The sequence below is a fragment of the Enhydra lutris genome, unplaced genomic scaffold (assembly GCF_002288905.1).
Source record: "Enhydra lutris kenyoni isolate GAN:26980312 unplaced genomic scaffold, ASM228890v2 scaffoldscaffold64, whole genome shotgun sequence".
Taxonomy (NCBI): Eukaryota; Metazoa; Chordata; class Mammalia; order Carnivora; family Mustelidae; genus Enhydra; species Enhydra lutris.
The window spans coordinates 9,624,549-9,642,815 of NW_019154148.1; the positions used below are offsets into that span (position 1 = coordinate 9,624,549).

An 18,267-nucleotide genomic window follows, 5' to 3' on the forward strand; every position below is an offset into this window, starting at 1 on the left:
TTTGAGTGCTTTTAACCAGACTCCAAGTTAATGCTGGTTCCCAATCACAGGGCATTCTTGTATTGGGGTATTACTTTACAATGGGCTGCTTCTGGTGGCTCTCTCCCCCTTTTGTTTACCTTCCGATATCAGTACGACATTCCCACTCCACTTTACTTGTCCACTGGTGTCTTCTGCCCCCATAGAGATCCAGAAGTGTATAATCCTACATCTTAGACTGATTTTATGTATGTTCAGAGTGATCTGGTAGGTAATCAGCTCACTTTAGGGGACCAGTTGAAACAGGGTCTCCTACTTCTCCACCATCTTGTCCCCCTCTTGGATGTAACATTAGGTTCAAAATGATTCTCTTATAAACAGCCTATGGGTAAATCCTGTCTTTTTATCCCATCTGGAACCCTGGGACATTTCATTGGAGCATTTAGGCCATTGTCATTGAGAGTGATTATTGAAACATGAGATTTTATTGCCATCATGTTGCCTGTGAAGTCCTTCTTTCTATGGATTGTCGCTATAAACTTCTGGTCTATATTACTCTTGGAGTTTTTCTTTTTTTGTAGAACCCCCTTAATACTTTTTGCAGGGCTGGCTTGGTGTAATTGCTTCTTTTAGTTTCTGCCAGTCTTGGAATTCCTTATTTCTCTAGCCATTTTGAATGACAGCCTTGCTAGATAAAGTATCCTTGACTGCATGTTCTTCTCATTTAGTATCCTGAATGTGTCTTTCCAGCTGTTTCTGGCTTGCCAGGTCTCTGTAGACAGGTGTGACATTATTCTTATATTCCTCCCTCTGTGTATAAGCCGGGGATCCTGTGCACTCTTCTCACTCACAATGCCAAAAATACACAATAACAATGACCATGGTGGCTTTCACTTTCCCTTCTTAGAAATGGCTCTGTTTCTCAGAAAAGGAGCCCTCAGAACTTAAGTTTCATTTTCTGTTCTTGGAAATGCAGAGCTCTACACTGATAGCTGCTTCTCAACTACTGGCCAGATTCCTATGAGGGTGGAGCAGTGGGCAGAGATTATTTAAATCCTTCCTGCTCCTCACAGGCATTGTACGTATTTAATCTCTGAAGTGACCACAGCAGCACACAGGACCTGTTCCAGTGCAAGGCCAGTCTGTGCAGGGGAGTGTTTCTGTTGTGGGCTACAGGGAGCACTTCAACCAGGCTCAGCATTTCCTGTGTTGTCAGGGAACACATTCAGAGCTCAACTTTGACACCAGAAGTTTCCTCCCGGAGCTGGTAAGCAAGAAACCACTGTGGATTGAGTACAGATCAAAAAATAGAATTATAGATCTCTAGGTTTGAGGTTGGGAGAGTCTGCATACTTGATTTGGGGTGCTGTGGACGTGGAAGTCTGAGGGCCAGGATGTTTGGTAGATGGCTGTAAGTCAGAGTTTTTAACTATTTGGGATATTTTCAGAGGGTGGTTGGAGAACAAACCTTATTCCTGTGAACTGCAGAAGGAACATGTGAATGTCTGGGGTGTCAGTGGGAAGGGCTTTTCCCCCCAAGAACTTCTGGATCAGACACCCCCCATCTCATGCCTAAATACTTTCCCTGGAGAGACAATAAAAAAGATAAAGATGAGCTTCAGGTGTTCAAAAATACCAAAAGAGGAGGTATGAGGCCTCTGGGTTTTCAGTGAAACTGATAGACAGCTCTAAACACTGATGGAAATGCCTTTACTTTACACCCAATAAAACACAATTCCTGACTTGGGATTATATTATAAAGCTGCAGTGATCAAGATAATTCAATATTTATGGCACTCTCCTTAGATAAATTGTTCAAGCCATATTGTACTGCACAGTAACAGTGAAGGATGTAGATAATGGGGGTGAAGGGACAGGGCCGACTTTGTCATGTTGTCGAGTGATTGACTGACCTTATAAGAGCAAGGGAGTTAGAAGGACTAGGGAACAGGGTGTCAGGGGCATTATCAGATTTGGTAACCCAAACCTGGATGTCAGATGCACACCCAACTCCCTGCAAAGGCATTTAGATGACAAACAACAAGGCTCTGCAGAAATGTTTGATGCTTTGTCAAAAATTTAAATAGAAAATGAGGAAATCCTGCCATCTATAACATGGGTGTACCATGAAAGCATTATGCTAAGTAAAATAAATCAGACAGACAAATACTGCATGATCTAACTGATGTGTGGAATCTAAAAATAATAAAATAAAATAAGTTCATAGAAAAAAAGACCAGACTTGTGGAGAGGTGGAAGCACAAGGTAAGAAGGAGGAAATTGGAGGAAGTGATCAAAGATACAAGATTTCAGTTATAAGAGAAGTACTAGGGAGGTAATATATAACCTGATGACTATAGATAATGTTCCCATATGACTTATCAGAACATTGTTAAGGCAATATATCTTAAGAGTTCTCATCACAAGAAGAAATGTTCTCTTTTTTCTTCTTCTTTTCCTCTTATTGAGATGATGGGTGTTAGCTGAACCTATTGTAATTGCACAGTATACTTCACAGTATATGTAAATCAAATCATCATGCTATATGCCTTAAACTCATACAGTGATGTATACCCATTGTTCTTCAATAAAACTAATAAAACAATTTAAACAGAGTTACCCAAAGAGCCAGCAATTCCATTGCTAGTTATATACCTAAGAGTGGTGAAAACATACATCTAGGTAAAACCAGCATGCAAATGTTCACAGCAGCATTATTACAATAAACCCTGAGATGGAATTAATGCAGTTGTCCACCCACTGTTCAATAAAGAAAAGTGGTCTATCCATACAAGAGATCATTACTGGGCAAGGTAAAAAAATGAAGTACTGATACCTGCCACAACATGGATGCACCCCAAAACATTATGCTCAGTGAAAGCAGACAGCCCATTGGACTATGCATTCTGTGATTCCATTCATATGAAATGTCCAGAAAAGGCAAATCCTTGGGCATGGAAAATATATTGCGGGTTTCCTAGATCTGAAGAGCAAATGGTATGAGGGAAAGAGAGATGGCAGTCGAGAGGTACAACATATCATTTGAAGCACTGGGTGTTATACACAAACAATGAGTCATGGAACACCATATCAAAAACTAATGATGTACTGTATGGTGACTAACATAACACAATTTTTAAAAGGACATCTTTTGCATAAGGAAAATATTCTAAATTTGATTATGATGGGTGTACAACTTTGTGAATATATTCAAAGCTACTGAAAACTTTAAAGGCATGAATCATAGAATGTGTAAATTATAATTCAATAGTCACTGAAAAAAAAACAGTAGAGGTGCTCATTTAGGAGATGTGCACATGCTAGGGGCTCAGAGGAGACCACTGAGAAATGCACTGCAGCTGTTTTGCCAGTAGTCAGCTCCTAAGCAGGTTATAGACAGAGGGGACTTGAACAAAAGAACATCATGACGGTCATTCAGTCAGGAGCCAGGCAGGTATAGATACTCCTCCGCCCAGACTGCGTGAGCAGGATGTCCCACTGGGGAAGTCTGTAGGGTAGAAGTAAGCTTTTGCCGACTTTCCATACCCTTCAATCCTGAGGACAAATATATCCTCACTGCATATGTCTTCAAACACAAGAATAATTTAGTTATTTTTAACAACAGTGAAAATTGAATTTTCTACTGCATGAGGGCTTACTTCCAGATCTATCAGGGGTCTCCATGCTGCTGGAGATGGTCCTCACATCCAACTCCTCAGATTTCTGCCTCAGAAGGACCACAGTTCAGTGGTGCAGCTTCTTGGTCATCTCCACCTACCCCTGCCTGCTTGTCTTTCCACACAGCTGGGTCCTGATTGTGTCACTGTCCCCCAGACTCTGATGCTTTCATCCAACATGAGCCCTGAACTCACACACAATGAGGAAACTGCCAAGACTCCCAACTGAGTTTGCAGACAACTCAGCCCCAGGGCACTGTGAACATTTTCACATTGGAAATTGAGTCCCAGTGTTTTATCCTGTGAAGCAGGGAAGCTATGCTACCACTTCACAGGACTCTACTGAATGGTTTATGGTATTATCCAGGTGAAGCTCTGGGCAGGTCCACCAGCAACCTCTTGGTGAATTCTCTCTGGTCTTCTTAGGACCTCTGAGGAAGACTTTCCTCTGGTTCTTCTTACTCCCTCCAACTCTTACCACAGTGTATAAAGATTCTGATCTGTGAGTCTGTCTGGGCTGGATCTTCTGCATGCCTTTTCTTGATTAATCTTCCCCAAGCTCTATTAGTTAAACATTATTATTTCTGGTTACAAATGAAGAAATAGTCTCACAGACAAGAAACAAGCTTGAATTACAAAGCAATGATGGGGGATCCAAGACTTAAACCCACAGTTTGATTCTCTGTTTCTATCTAAACAGGAGGGGACAAGGATCCTAGTTAATGCTGAATCTCCAGCCCCAGTGATGACTGGATGCTGATGCTTCTTCTGGGGACCTGCGTCTACTTATTGTTATCAACTACCATTTACCCCTGCCTAGATGCACCCCAAATTAGTAAATTTTGGGAATGAATGGAAATCACAGTGCCGTCTCTGTTCCCACCGTCACTCCACATTAAAGAAAATGCACTGATAGGCAAGTGTGAAGGAAAATCCCACAATGTGTCCCCACTTCTCAGGACTTTTTCAGGGAACTTGACTACCCCCTTGGGAGATAGAAAGGCCTAAAGAAATGATCAGAGGATGCAGGGATTTCAGAGGGAAAGAAGCTCATGAAATATGATGTAATCACCATCTCATCTGCTTTGAGACCAGAATCCACTGAGGCCTTTGCCCACAAAGACTGCAATGGTCTCCACCAGGAGCGCCTGTGACAAAATTGAAGTGCAATAGGTCAGCAAGGATGGTGTCTCCTCCTGCATGGAGTGGAGGTGCCCTGAGCCCAGTGAGGGAGTGAATGACATGGTGGTAAGGAAGAGCATTCATGGATAATGCTGAATAAAAGATAAAAAGATGGAGTCCTAACCTTGGTTAGGCTGGAGGAACATTCTGAAATAAGAATACTTAAGAGTAGCCCTCCCTTACCCTTGTGCTCAAAGCTTTCTTTAAGAACTCTCTTGACCATTAGCAATAGCCTGGGTTCTTGTTTATGGGGTACATAGAGTTTCTAGGAGACCTGAACTGCCATCATGACTCTAGGGAGACAATCTCCTGGATGAGTTCCAGGCTCACTGATTTGGTTGTATGAAGGGGTTTCTTCTGTCCCTGAGCATACTGTGTATTCTGCTTGCCTATAAGTTTGCCCCTACTATGGGATGGGGAAGGCTGGATGACCTTATTCGTGGTCCTGTGGGGCCCAGGCCAGCCAGAACATAATACCTGGCCTAGAGCCCTTGAATTATTTTCCTGGTTTGTCTAAATCCCATCACATCTCACCTTGATTTCTCATGTGCTAGATCAATTGAAAACAACCCTGTCTCTTCAAAAAGTTAAAGTCCAAGACAGTAATGTTTCATCCCATATTAGAGACTTGATATCATGAAAATACAGAGGCAGATCTTGCACTTACAATAAATAATTCCCTAGACTCTACCTGGTGCCCTCAGTGCCCAGCAGGTATAAGACTCATTTCTGCTAGACGAATGGAGCATGATATACCATTGTACACCTTTCACTTGGTTGTTGATAGGTAAATTAATCTTCCTTCCTAAATCTGTCACCTGAAATGCTGAATCCAGCTCATTCACACCCCTTTGGAAAGCAAGTAGAGGCTGGGGCATGGTACAACCCCTTCTATCCAGAATGGGAATGGCAGCTTAGCATATACCTACACTTTTTCAGACCATTTCTGTGACTATGTCTGACCCAAACATGGATTTGGCACATGTCCACTCACCTGAACCCAGGCTGGAACCTGATCCTCTCCCCAGATACCTGTTCATTTTGTCCCTCCCCTGCACCTAGTCCTGGACAACCCTACTCATGAGACTTTTTAAGGCAGTACTGTGCCCATGTGACATTGCCAGGTCAGGGTGGGAGATAGGTAACTCTGGGAGAGTTTGCAGAGTCTTCCAGGAGTGGTCCATGTGTAGATATTGTTGTGTGTGAGCCTCCAAGACACGGACCCAGAGGTTGAGGAGAGGCCGTCAAAGATCAGCCCAGGGAGCAAGTGGCCCCCAAGCTCCCAACTTGCAGATCGTTCTCATGTTATACCTATGATCTCCTCTATCTGAACAGGCTTTGAGGGTCCCTGAGTAAAGAAACATGGGACTTTAGAGAGGGAGTTCAGAGAGCAGATTCAACTAGGGAGGGAAGTTTTGCTTGCAAGAGAACCAGACCCTGTGAGCAGAGCTTTCAAAGTCTTCTGAAGGAGACCAGTCATAAAAGATGCATTTCACATAGGAATTAAGTACACACTCAACACACAAGCATGCACACACATGCATACACCTGAATAATGATTTGACCAACAATTTGCCTACCCTTCATTTTGATCTACTGCATCTATTCCAATGGGTAACTTTTTAAAACTCTTGTTATAATGCACCAGATAGATATCATGAGCTAAGGAGCTCAAGTCAGAGGCCGTCATCTGTCCTGTTGTTTTCACACTTTACCCAGGCAGAACAGAATCACTCCAGCCCCTTGCTCAGGGTAGTAACCTCAGGAGGACTGTGTTTGCATTTCCCAGGGAGTATAGGTCTCTGGATGGTTCCTGTGCCAGGGGCTCCAGGGACACTACACCAGACTCAGCACTTTTTGTTGTTTTAGTAGAAAAGTAATCTCTGACATCAGAAATCTCCTTTCTCTCCAGGCCTGGTGAGTGAGCAAATTGCGTACTTGCAATGATGAGATACTGACTTAAAGCTTGGAGGATTGATGTGCAAGTCTGACTCGTTGAAGGGTAAGACTTCATCCAGCTGTCCATGCCCTCGTCTTTGGAGAAAAGAGCACCATAGTCTGAAGATGCTTCTTTTTCTTCATTTTTTATCAGAAAGTTTTAAGAAAATTTGGAATAAGCAGGATGTTTAATGGGTGTCTCCATTGGAAACTATCCCATCTTTAAAGGCAATCTAGTCTTTCATACCATAGAGATATTTCAAAACTCAATAAGTTTTAATAATTGGTAGCAATGTAGAATAATTCTTTTGTTGGGAGTTTCTTCCCATCCATTCAGGCTATAACAAAACACCACAGACTAGGTTGCTTATGAACAGAAATATACTTCTCATACTTCTAGAGGATAGGAATACCCAGATCAAGGCATCTTTGTTTCAGCATTTGGTAAGAGCTAACTTCCAAGGTGGACATGGCAGAGTGGGCAGCTGGGTCTCTGAAGTCTCTAAATCTTGAGTCTCTGAAGCACTAATCCAGTCACGATCATTCTGCCCTCATGACTGAGGTACCATCCACAAATCTGCCGATTAATACAGAGCTTTGAGCTTATGAAATTAAGTGGAGGACATAAACATTCAGCTCACAGCAGTCATATAGATAAAAATCTGTCTGGGGAGATTCAGAGTCAAGAGTGCTAATCATTACAGTATGGAGCTGCCATTGTCTGTGGAGGTTTAATTGACTTCCCACTCTCACCTGAGAATATAGCACCTTTGTCCTGTTTCAGTATTTTTGAAATATAATTTTCTCTTTGGGGGATTTCTCATTTAACAAGTAATATCATCGGGGCACCTGGGTGGGTCAGTGGGTTGAGGCCTCTACCTTCGGCTCAGGTCATGATCCCGGGGTCTTGGGATTGAGCCCCGTATCAGGCTCTCTGCTCAGCGAGGAGCTTCCTCCCCCACCCCCTGCCTGCCTCTCTGCCTGCTTGTGATCTCTGTCAAATAAATAAATAAAAATTTTTTTAAAAAGTAATATCATCTTCATAAGTAAGCTGATAAATAAAGTCTTTAACACACATTTATTTTATATATTTTTGGGCAATCATGATTCTCCCTCTTCTGAAAATTTTCCTTGCAGGACTTGCAAGATGGGGATGAGCATTGAGCACATCCTTCCTCTTAAAAGCATACTGGTAGTCCCATAAGACACAACTGTGTAGGTATAAATATTTTTAAAATCACAGTTTCCTCTCTCATAGTGAATGATAAAAGTCCCCATTACTAGTAACCTAGTAATATTTCCTTGAATTGCCATGATTTAATCAGATATCTAGATTTAAAGTCTGTGCAGAATTGAATAGGGAAAATTAGAGCTCTTATCTATTTCCTCTGCCACTTCCTGTTACATGATCTAAATCCCACCCAAATTCTCTCATGAGGTGAGGCAAATGGACATTAAGCTCCCATGAGGCAATTTTTACCACAAGGACTAAGTGCTTGGCTATCCCCCTTATGGAACATACGTCCTGATGGGCTTTTCTCTGGCCCCTGCCTCTCCCAAAAGATAAGTCCTGACCCTATTTGTTGCAAGAGATGGGAGGTGAATTATGTCTGCAACTCTTCTGTGCTCCCCAATGTGTTGGCCTGACTGATTCTTTCTGCAGAATGCAAGTGTGTTAAGCTCTATATTGAAATTTTAGGAAAAGCAGAATGTCTGCAATAGTTTCTCATTGTTGTGTAATAAATTAACACAAATTTAACAGCTTAAGACAAAACCCCCGATTTATTGGCTTATAGTTCCAGAGAGAGTTATCCAACATGAAATCTTAAAGGAGCTAAAATCAAGATGTCAGTAGGTGATGGGTATTAAGGAGAGTACTTGTTGTGATGAGAATGGAGTATTATATGTAATGATGAATCACTAAATTCTACTCCTGAAACTAATCTTACACTATATGTTTACTAATTGTAATTTAAATAAAAAAACTTGAAAGTAAAAATAAAATAAAACAAATCAAATCAAGGTGTCAGCAAGGTTGCTTCCTTCTGTAGGCTCCAAGAGACAATCTATTTCTTTGTCTTCTCCAGCTTTTGGAACCTGCCTGAATTCCTTATCTTGTGACCCTTCTTACATCTTTCTGGATCTTCATTTCTATCTCTGCCTCCATCATACCATCTCCTTTTCTTCATTTGGCCTTGCTTCCTTCTTAAAAGGTTCCCTGTGATTATATTGAGCCCATTTGGATTATCCAAGAAAACCTTTTCATCTGAAGATCCTGAACTTCTTCATACCAGCAAAGTGCCTTTTGCTATGCAAGGTCACACATTCACAGGCTCCGAGGTTCAGGATGTGAAAACTTTGAATACTGTTACTCTCTATTCCACAGGTCCTGACTCTTGTGAAATAGGAAACATAAGAGTAGACAAGTAGTTTCTACTGCAGCATGAAAACAAAATTCATCAGGAAAAGTAAATCAGAGTAACATTAATAAATGTGAGAGAATGGGAATGGGCAGTTGAGACCTGTGTGTTTGCTCACCTGACATTGCGTCTGTTCTGCTGTTCCATTTGTCTTCCTAATTCACTTTCCTTTTCCCACAGACGTTCCATAGTCAGCCAGCATGGATAAGTTCCTACATGACTTCCTGAGGAAAGAATTTTCAGCAGTTGGCCACCAATTTTGTCCCTCACTACACCACATTAATCAGTAAGGTAGGGGGAATCCTCTCTCAAGAAAATCTTGGTAGAATTCAAGCAACCCTTAAAGAGGCCAAGCTAAAAGATGTGGCTGACATAATTGAGGAATCATTTGTGGCAGCAGAAAATGCTCCACTGGATGTGGCTGTGATTGGGGAATCTGGCACTGAGAAGTCCAGTTTCATCAATGCCCTGTGAGGACTTAGTTACGAAGAGGAGGGTTTTACAAGTGTTGGCATTGTGGAGACTACCAAGAAGAGAACGCCCTATCAACATCCCAAATATCCCAATGTGCCTTCTGGGACCTGCCTAGAATGGGAACTCCCAATTTCCAAACACATGAATATCTAGAAAGGGTGGAATTTGCTACCTTTGACTTCTTTATCATTATTTCTTCCTCTCGGTTTAGCCTCAATGATGCTTCGCTGGTCAAAAGTATCAAAGAGATAGGCAAGAAGTTCTACTTTGTTAGAACCAAGGTGGACGATGATATATAATGAAGAGAAACGCAAACCCACTTCTTTCAAAAGGGAGAAAGTGCTTCAGCAGATACGAGACAACTGCCTGGCTAACCTCAGTCACATTGGAGGGCCTGAGCCATGCATATTCTTGGTCTCCAACTTTGATCTGGATGACTTTGATTTCCCAACACTGGAAGAGACCCTGCTGAAGGAGTTCCCTGTTCATAAGTGCTACACCTTTGCACTTCTGTTGCCCAATTTGTCCGAAGCTTCCATTGAGATGAAGAGAGCTTTGCTCAAGGAGAAGATCTGGCTGGATGCCCTGAAATCATCTGCTTTGAGCTTCATCCCCTTCATGGCCTGCTTTAATGGCTTTGATTTTCCCCAGCAGGAAAAGTGCTTGAAACATTACCAGAGTCATTTTGGTTTGGATGGGAATTCACTCAAAGGGATTGCAGAGAATCTGAGCATGTCTTTGGAGGATATCAAAAGTTTCACCAAATCCTTGATTGTCCAGTTCCTTGTGCAGGATGACAACATAGGAGAGAAGGCCATGAAATGTGCTGAATGCTATTGCTCAGTAAATGGAGGCATGCCATCCACCATCTTCCCGTTTTTTTTTTTAAATCTACTGTCTATAATTGAAATTCATCAATACAGTGGCTGATGATGCTAAAATTCTCTTGAATAAGACTTTAGAGAGCTTAAGCCTCAGAAAATGACACAGAAATGGCTCAGAATGCCCAAACAAACAAACAAAAATGAGGCCTTGTGTTCTGTAGGTGGGGTCCTCTTCTACCCACCAACAAGGCCAGATCTTTCCTAAAGTGGAGAGAATGTCTGTCCATTGGACAAAAGCATTGCTCCATATTGATACTCTGCTGCCATGAAAAGGGGATTTAACCATGACCTCCTTCTTCATTCTTTTGGCTATTTTGCTGAAATCATGATATAAAATACATTCCATGGTTTTCATTAATTTCCATGTGTTATGAAGTATTTACATTTGCTGCATTTACTCAGATAATAAACATGTGGTAACAATCAAGATAACTGTTGTTCACTGGCTTTTCATGAATGATTTTCTCCAGTCATCAGATCAATACCCTCCTCACCAGAGTAAGGGCAATCCACAACTATGGGCACATATCTAAGTGAATAATTTAGTGTGTACTGGAACATTACAGCAAGAAGGAAGGAAGTTGAAAGAGGACTGGGAAATGTTCTGGGATGTCATATTTTCAGATACTACAGGGGAACGGAGGGAAGGGAACAACGTCAGGATTTATCTTTCTAAGACTTTACAAACATTAGATGGGAAGAGAGACCTGTGAACAGGAAACAGTGAGGAAGAGGAGGTATGAGAGAGTGAAGCTGAGTTAGGAATGAGACTGGAAAGCAAAGATGAATTCAATTAGACAAGCTGGAGGTGTAACGTGCTTTGCTTTCACCCAAATTTCCACATCAGACTTGTGAAATGGGGCCAGAAAAATCAACAATACCTGCTTCAAGGCTCAAAGTTAAGAATCCTGCTCTTATTATAATTGAGATTTTTCCAATTCTTTCCCATCACTGCTGTAGGATAGATATTTTATGGTGTAACAGGTATACATGGAAGAGGTTGCCCTCAGATTCCTTATTACTCTGAAGGCTCACTCCAGAGAGTTGAGAGCATAGATGTAAAGAGGAGAGCACTACTAGCCCATAATTTCCCAACTACTGCTTGCTACCCCACTGCTCAGCAGAGGTGTGCAGGAGGGCAGAAATGAGTCAGAAAGGGAGAAAGTGAATGATTGTGCTACTTCATGCATAATACATATGTGAAATATTCAAAGGGAAGGTGCTCTTGACCCTCTTGTATGGCCATATTGCATTTAATAATTTTTGTTCCTTAGATTTTCATACATGTTCCCAGTGCAGAATTAACACTAGCAAGATCTAGGCTGCTTACTTTCTTGCCACCAAATCCTTAATATAAGGATATATAATCCTTATAAATTCTTATAAAGAGCATGGAGTAAGCAAATACTCCATCTTTCTCATCTCATCAACGAGATGTGGCTGATACTGGTTTTACACAACTTTCCCCTCCTCAAGAAGTCATGACCTTCTCAGGAGCCCTGGGCCTTTTACTTCCAATTTAGTAGTCTTTTTTTTTTAGATTTTATTTATTTATTTGATAGACAGAGATCACAAGTAGGCAGAGAGACAGGCAGAGAGTGGAAGGGAGGCAGACTCCCTGCTTTGCAGAAAGCCTGACACAGGGTTCAATCCCAGGACTCTGGGACCACAACCTGAGTCAAAGGCAGAAGCTTTAACCCACTGAGCCACCCACGCTCCCCCAATTTAGTTGTGTTAAATTAAGACAGAAAAAGACAAATCCAAAGGGTCCATATGGGTCCTTTGGGGAAGACACTTGTGATGAGATGAGAGTTACCAAATACATACATCTGTGGGATTTATTATAAAGTTCATTTTTTTTTCAGATGAGACAAGAAAATGAATCACTGTAGGAAAGAACTCAGAACAAGTTGGAAGTCGGAGAATAAGTTTTAGTGCTTTGGTTTTATCAGACTCATCCTAAGGTTAATAAGAGTGTTCATGTGCCTGGCTGGCATATATAAAAGGCCTAAAGATTTCCCTAGCAGTACAAAGTGTGAAAGAGGGAACTATTGAGAGGGTAGAGTGGTGTTAGGGTCTGGGAGGAAGAGGAGATAGAGCTGTGAGGTGTCTGCAATCCAACACGTATGAGCCTAGACAATCAATGGTAGCATTCAATTTTGGGTCTTTCTCATGTCACCCTGAAAGACTCAGTCAGTCTCTGTCTGAGGGCACTTCTGAAGCTTCTCTAGAAGGCACCATGATGACTGGCCATTCCTTTGGCATCTGGGTTGAGCCCTGTCATTCAGAATCCCTCAATAAGCTCTCACTGTGACAACTTTTTTGTTCCCCCATGACTTCCCCTTGAAGACAAAACTTGCTCTCCTGACCTAAACTTGGAGGTAGTAATTCAGATCACTAGAGAGTTGGTGTTCTTAAGAAAGGGGAAACCCCTCACTTTAATCTTCCATTCTTCTGTCTGAAGACATCTTGTAGTCTTCTTACCAGCTGGGTTAGTGGTAATACAGTCTGTGTCCTAACTTCTGTCTAGCTCAAGGTCTGTGAGATGACATACTGTTTCTCTGAAGTAGGATATTTTTGGAGCAGGTGATGTGAAATTCCAGCTCCCAGGTCATCTGCTCTTCTCTCTCTTATTGCAGCAGCCCTAAGTCAACACTGCAAGGGACAAATGAAATCACATTCTGGGGAACATCATCAAGAAAAAGGGAGGTAAACTTTACTGATATTTGTTGAGCTGCCTTTTCTTCTGCAAAATTGTAATCACAGAACTTTTATTGAAAGCTAATTGTGGACCAAGTTACTTCTATCATGATTGACACCCATAGCAAGATGAGGTTTGAAACGTTCATCACCCACTTTTTTCAAATGAAGCCCAGATTTTTTAGTCATTTGCCAAAAATCACAAAGGTGGGTAATGAAGAAAGTGGGATTGGTCTGGACTCTCTTTTTATCACTTGCTCTTTGTGACTTTTTCTTTGGGTGTCCAAACCAAAGCCTCAGTTGCACCTCTATCCATATTTGAAGCTTCCCATCTGGATCACAATGTACCTGATACATTCACTTCAGCTCAGATGCTGCACAGGTTAGATGCTTCCCCCAAAACAATAAGACTTTATAAATGAAAACAATGACAACAAAACCAGCTGTGTGTTAATCTGAGAAACTGTAAGAAGAAAGGTTGCTACTCTACACAATAAATACCAGAAAGCTTAAATAAAAAAAAGAAATAAAAAAGAAACAAACAAAAAAGAATAGAAAGCTTACCAACAGGCAGTAAGGTGAGATGTTATGGTCAAGGGCTTTGGCACACAATCCAGTTGCCTTCATTCATTTATTTTCTCAATTGTTTATTCAGCATTAATTAAATAGTCAAAGCATGTGAAGATCTAGAGCTCCTTGAGCAGCCCTCAGCTCATTTCCAAATGAGTACTATGGATATTGCAGGGAATAAAAAGGACCAAGTCCCTGTTGAGGGGACTTCATAGGGGAGCATTGAGCTTTATTTCATAGAGGAGAAATAGAAGAACAGTGGAGAAAGTGAAAGGTGACATAGAGTCAGGTTGTGCTGGTGCTAAGAAGAATAAAGAAGCATATGTCGAAAAGGAGGATATTTCAAATTGGTGCTTAGAGAAGGCCTCTCTGAAGATCTGGAAGTTGAGCAGAGACACAAAGTGTGCATATCTATAGGAAGAGCGTCCCAGATGGAGGGAAAAATAAGTGCTAAGGTCATGAAAATGCAAGGAGCTTGCCATGTCCATTGACTACCTGTTGGGCCCTTGGGGTGCAGTAGTGTGAACAATTGATGAGTGGTAGGAAAGGAAGTCTTTCAAGTAATCAGGGACCAAGTGATGTAGGACACTGGAGTGCATGGTATTTGCTTCAGAATGTATTCTAACTATGATAGAAACCACCACAGGAAGGGCATGCTAATTTAATCTTTGGAAGGAGTTTGGCAAGAAGATTAGTGTGGTGGTCAATGGGCCAGATCTAATGCACCTAAAGGTGCTTATTTAGTTGTTCATGTGAGACATGGTGGTGGATTGGTCAAGAATGAGAAAATTTGTGAGAAGAGACTGCATTCCTGATGTATTTTGAAGACAGACTTTGTGGTTTTGTTGACTTGCTGGAAGAAGATATCCGAGGAAGGATAAAGAATCACTTGCTGGGTTTGTCCTGAGGAAGAGCATGAAGAGAAGTGCCATGCAAGGAGATGGGGAAGCCTCTAGTAGAATAGCCCTGGGGGTAAGGATTAAGCAGAGCAGTCAAGAATCAAGAGCTCAGAAATAGAATTGTGAGACTTGAGGGGTCTGATTAAACTCAGAGTGGAGTGTGGGTACAGCTGGATATTTGTCTGAGGGTGAGCAAAGAGTGTGGTTGTGTAGCTTTCTAGCTTTCTGACCTATGGCAAATCATTCCAAAACATTTCCCTTTACCATCAGAATGGGGATTGACTCACTCACTCAAGGAACTTGTGAGGTTACAAGTCCTAAATGAAGGCAATTAACATTTACACAAAAGAAGTATGGTACACTGAAAGTGCTCCATGAAGGCACTGGAATTATTAGGAGGTTCAATGTAGATAAATTAACTTGGGAGAGAGAGATTGTCATTACAAACCTTCTCTCCAGGGAACATATGGGTTAATTTGTTCATCTCCACCCACACCCCCACATACACACCATATTGGTATACACTTTTTTCAGCAACATTCTTGAAAGAAATTTCTTTCTCCATTGAATTGCCTTAGCAAGTTGTCAAAAATTGTTAAATCATATTCAGGTCAATTTCTGTCCTCTCTATTCTGTTCCGTTGTTGTGCATATCTATCCTTTCCTCAATACCACATTGTCCAAATTATGGCAATTTTCTGGTAAGTCTTAGAATAGGGTGAGAATAGAGTGTGAGCCTTAAAACTGTATCCTTTTTTTTTTTAATTGATTTGTCTCTTTTTTCCGTTGTCTTTCCTACGTAAGTTTAGATTTAGCCTGTCTATATCTATGAACAAATGTTGGTGGGATTTTTATTTAGATTGTTTTGAATCTATAGGCTAATTAGAAGAAATTGGCATCATCACATTATTGAGCTCTCAATCTATGAACACACTTTGTATTTCCATGTATTTGAATCTTCTCTTACATCTTTCATCAGTGTTTTGTAGTTTTCAGCATATAACTCCTGCTCATATTTTGTTGTTTATACCTAAGTATTTTATTTATTTAGTGTCATTTATAATTTTGAGTTCCAATTTTTCATTGCTGGAACACAGGAATACTTTTGTAATGTGGCCTTGTATTTTGTGACTTTTCCACTCACTTATTAGTTTAGGAGGTTTTATGGAATTTGGGGGATTTTTTTGATGCAAAATAAAAGTATCCTGTGAACAGAGGCAGTTCTATTTCTTCCTTTCTAGTAAGTATACATTAAAAAAATTATTGTCTTATTGCACAAGCTAGGACTTTGAGTAGCATATATTATAGATTGGTGAGAGAGGACACATTTTTAATAAGATTTTATTTATTTACTTATTTGAGAGAGAGCACAAAGAAGGGGAGCAGCAGGCAGAGGAGAGGGAGAAGTAAGTTCACTGAGCAGAGAGCCCAACCTGGGGCTTGATTCCAGGGCTGTGGGACCATGACCTGAGCCAACTGCAGATGCCCAACCAACTGAGCCACCCAAGTGCCCTGAAAGAGGATATTTTTGTCTTGTTCTTGATGATAGGAGAAAGCATTTTGTCTTTTATGATTAAGAATGATATTGATTTTTACTTTTATTTTGTTTTGTTTGTTAATATGAATAGTGTCCATTAGGTTAAAGGAGTTCTATTATTTGTTTGATGAAATATTATTTAGTAGAAAATGGATGGTAAATATTACTGAAATGTTTTTCTGCATCTATTGAAATTCATAGTATTTTTCTTACTATATCTGCTAATGCCAGGAATTAGAGTGACTGATTATTTCCAGTATTTGAAGAGCTTTGCATTCCTGGAGGGAATCTCACTTGGTGGTTAGGTATAATCCTTTTCATATATTGCTGTAATTGCATTGTTAACATTATTGAGTATTATTGTACTTATATCCATAGGGATTGCTTCTTTAGTCTTCTGTTGTAATTGTGTTTTGTTTTCTTTTGTGTGGTATGAGAGTGTAATGGCCTCAAGGAATGATCTAAAGATTTTTAATTAGTAGACATAGGACTATTTACTTTGTCTCTTTTGTTTGTGAGGTTTGGCAGCTCATGTCTTTTAAGTAATTCATCCATTTTTTCTCACTTGTTGAATTTGTGAGCATAAAGTTCTTAGTATTCCTTGTTATCCTTTTAATGTCCATGAGAACAGTATTGATGTTCCTTGTTTTATTTTTTATATTGATAATTTTTGTCTTCTTTGTTTTGTTCAGTCTGATTAAAAGTTTATCATATTTATTGATCATTTCAAGCTGCTGACTTTTTGTTTCATTGCTTTTCTCCAATGTTTTTACTTCATTAACATCTGATATAATCTTTACTGTTTCCTTCCTTCTTGTTTTCAGTTTCACTTACTCTTTTCTCTTTAGATCTGAGGTGGAAATATAGATTTCTGATTTTATGTCTTTATTCTTTTCTAATATTGACATTTAGTGCTATAAATTTCCTTCTAAAGACTGCTCAAGCTTCATGATAAACTTTGATATGTGACATTTATTTTCAATTAGTCAATATATGTTTTAATTTCCTGTGACTTTTCCTTTGATCCTTGCATACTTAGAACTCTTTGATTTCCAAATATTTGGGGACATCTTTGTTTCATGTTTTTAATTGAGATATAATTGACATACAAATTTATATTAGTTCCAGGTGTACCACAAAATGATGCAATATTTATATATATTGCAAAATGATGACAAGTATACTTGTCATCCCTTCCCTTACATAATTACAAATTTTTTCTTCTAATGAAGTATTTAAAATCTATTCTGTTAGCAACTTTCAAATATTCAATACACTGTAAACTATACTGTATTCACTGTACTGCAATTACATCCCCACAACTTACTTATTTTATGATGTTTTTTGTACCATTTAACTCCCTAACCAATTTTACCTCCCACTCAGCAGCAGCCACCGATCTGTTTTCTATAACAAGGAACTTCAATTTATTAATGTTTTGTTTTTTTAGATTCCATATATAGTGAGATCATATGGTATTTGTTTTTCTCTGTCATGAAGCTAATACCAAGTTTCCCATGACAAAGAACTGTAAACACCAGCACTGGGGGAAAATAGCTTATTGAATTAATGTTTTTTTCTCATGATTCATTAGTATTTCAATTTTAATTTTTTTCTCTTTCCTTTAAACTATTTTCTTATTTTATAAATTCTTTTTTAAAAGTCTTTTTTAAATTTTCATGTTTACAGTTACATGCTATCATTGTATTTAATTTGTTTATATGTATATATTATATATTATATATATAATTATATTTAATATATAATATAATTTATATAATTATAATATATAATATAATTTATGTAATTATATAATATATATTACATAATTTTATATATATAAAGGTTTTTTTTCTTTATAATTTTAGGATGTAGTTTCTTCTAACAATATACCAAAATACACCCAGGATCTAGTGTATTGCTCTGTTCCATACACCTATCTAATTATATTCTCTCTCTCTCTTTCCTTTTTAGTTTTGGACCTTTTCTAATTTGTTTAGTGTATATT

At 39.6% G+C, this 18,267-nt stretch overlaps 1 long non-coding RNA gene and 1 pseudogene across 1 annotated transcript; both read left to right on the forward strand.

Annotated features, from left to right (window-relative positions):
* Nucleotides 1–1,003: 1,003 nt before the first annotated feature.
* On the forward strand, nucleotides 1,004–4,509 carry LOC111158867. Its single transcript, XR_002641386.1, has 2 exons — nucleotides 1,004–1,246; nucleotides 4,357–4,509. It is a non-coding gene; the product is annotated as an uncharacterized LOC111158867 (long non-coding RNA).
* Nucleotides 4,510–9,396: 4,887 nt separating this feature from the next.
* On the forward strand, nucleotides 9,397–10,986 carry LOC111158866 (annotated as a pseudogene).
* The last annotated feature ends 7,281 nt before the right edge of the window (nucleotides 10,987–18,267 follow it).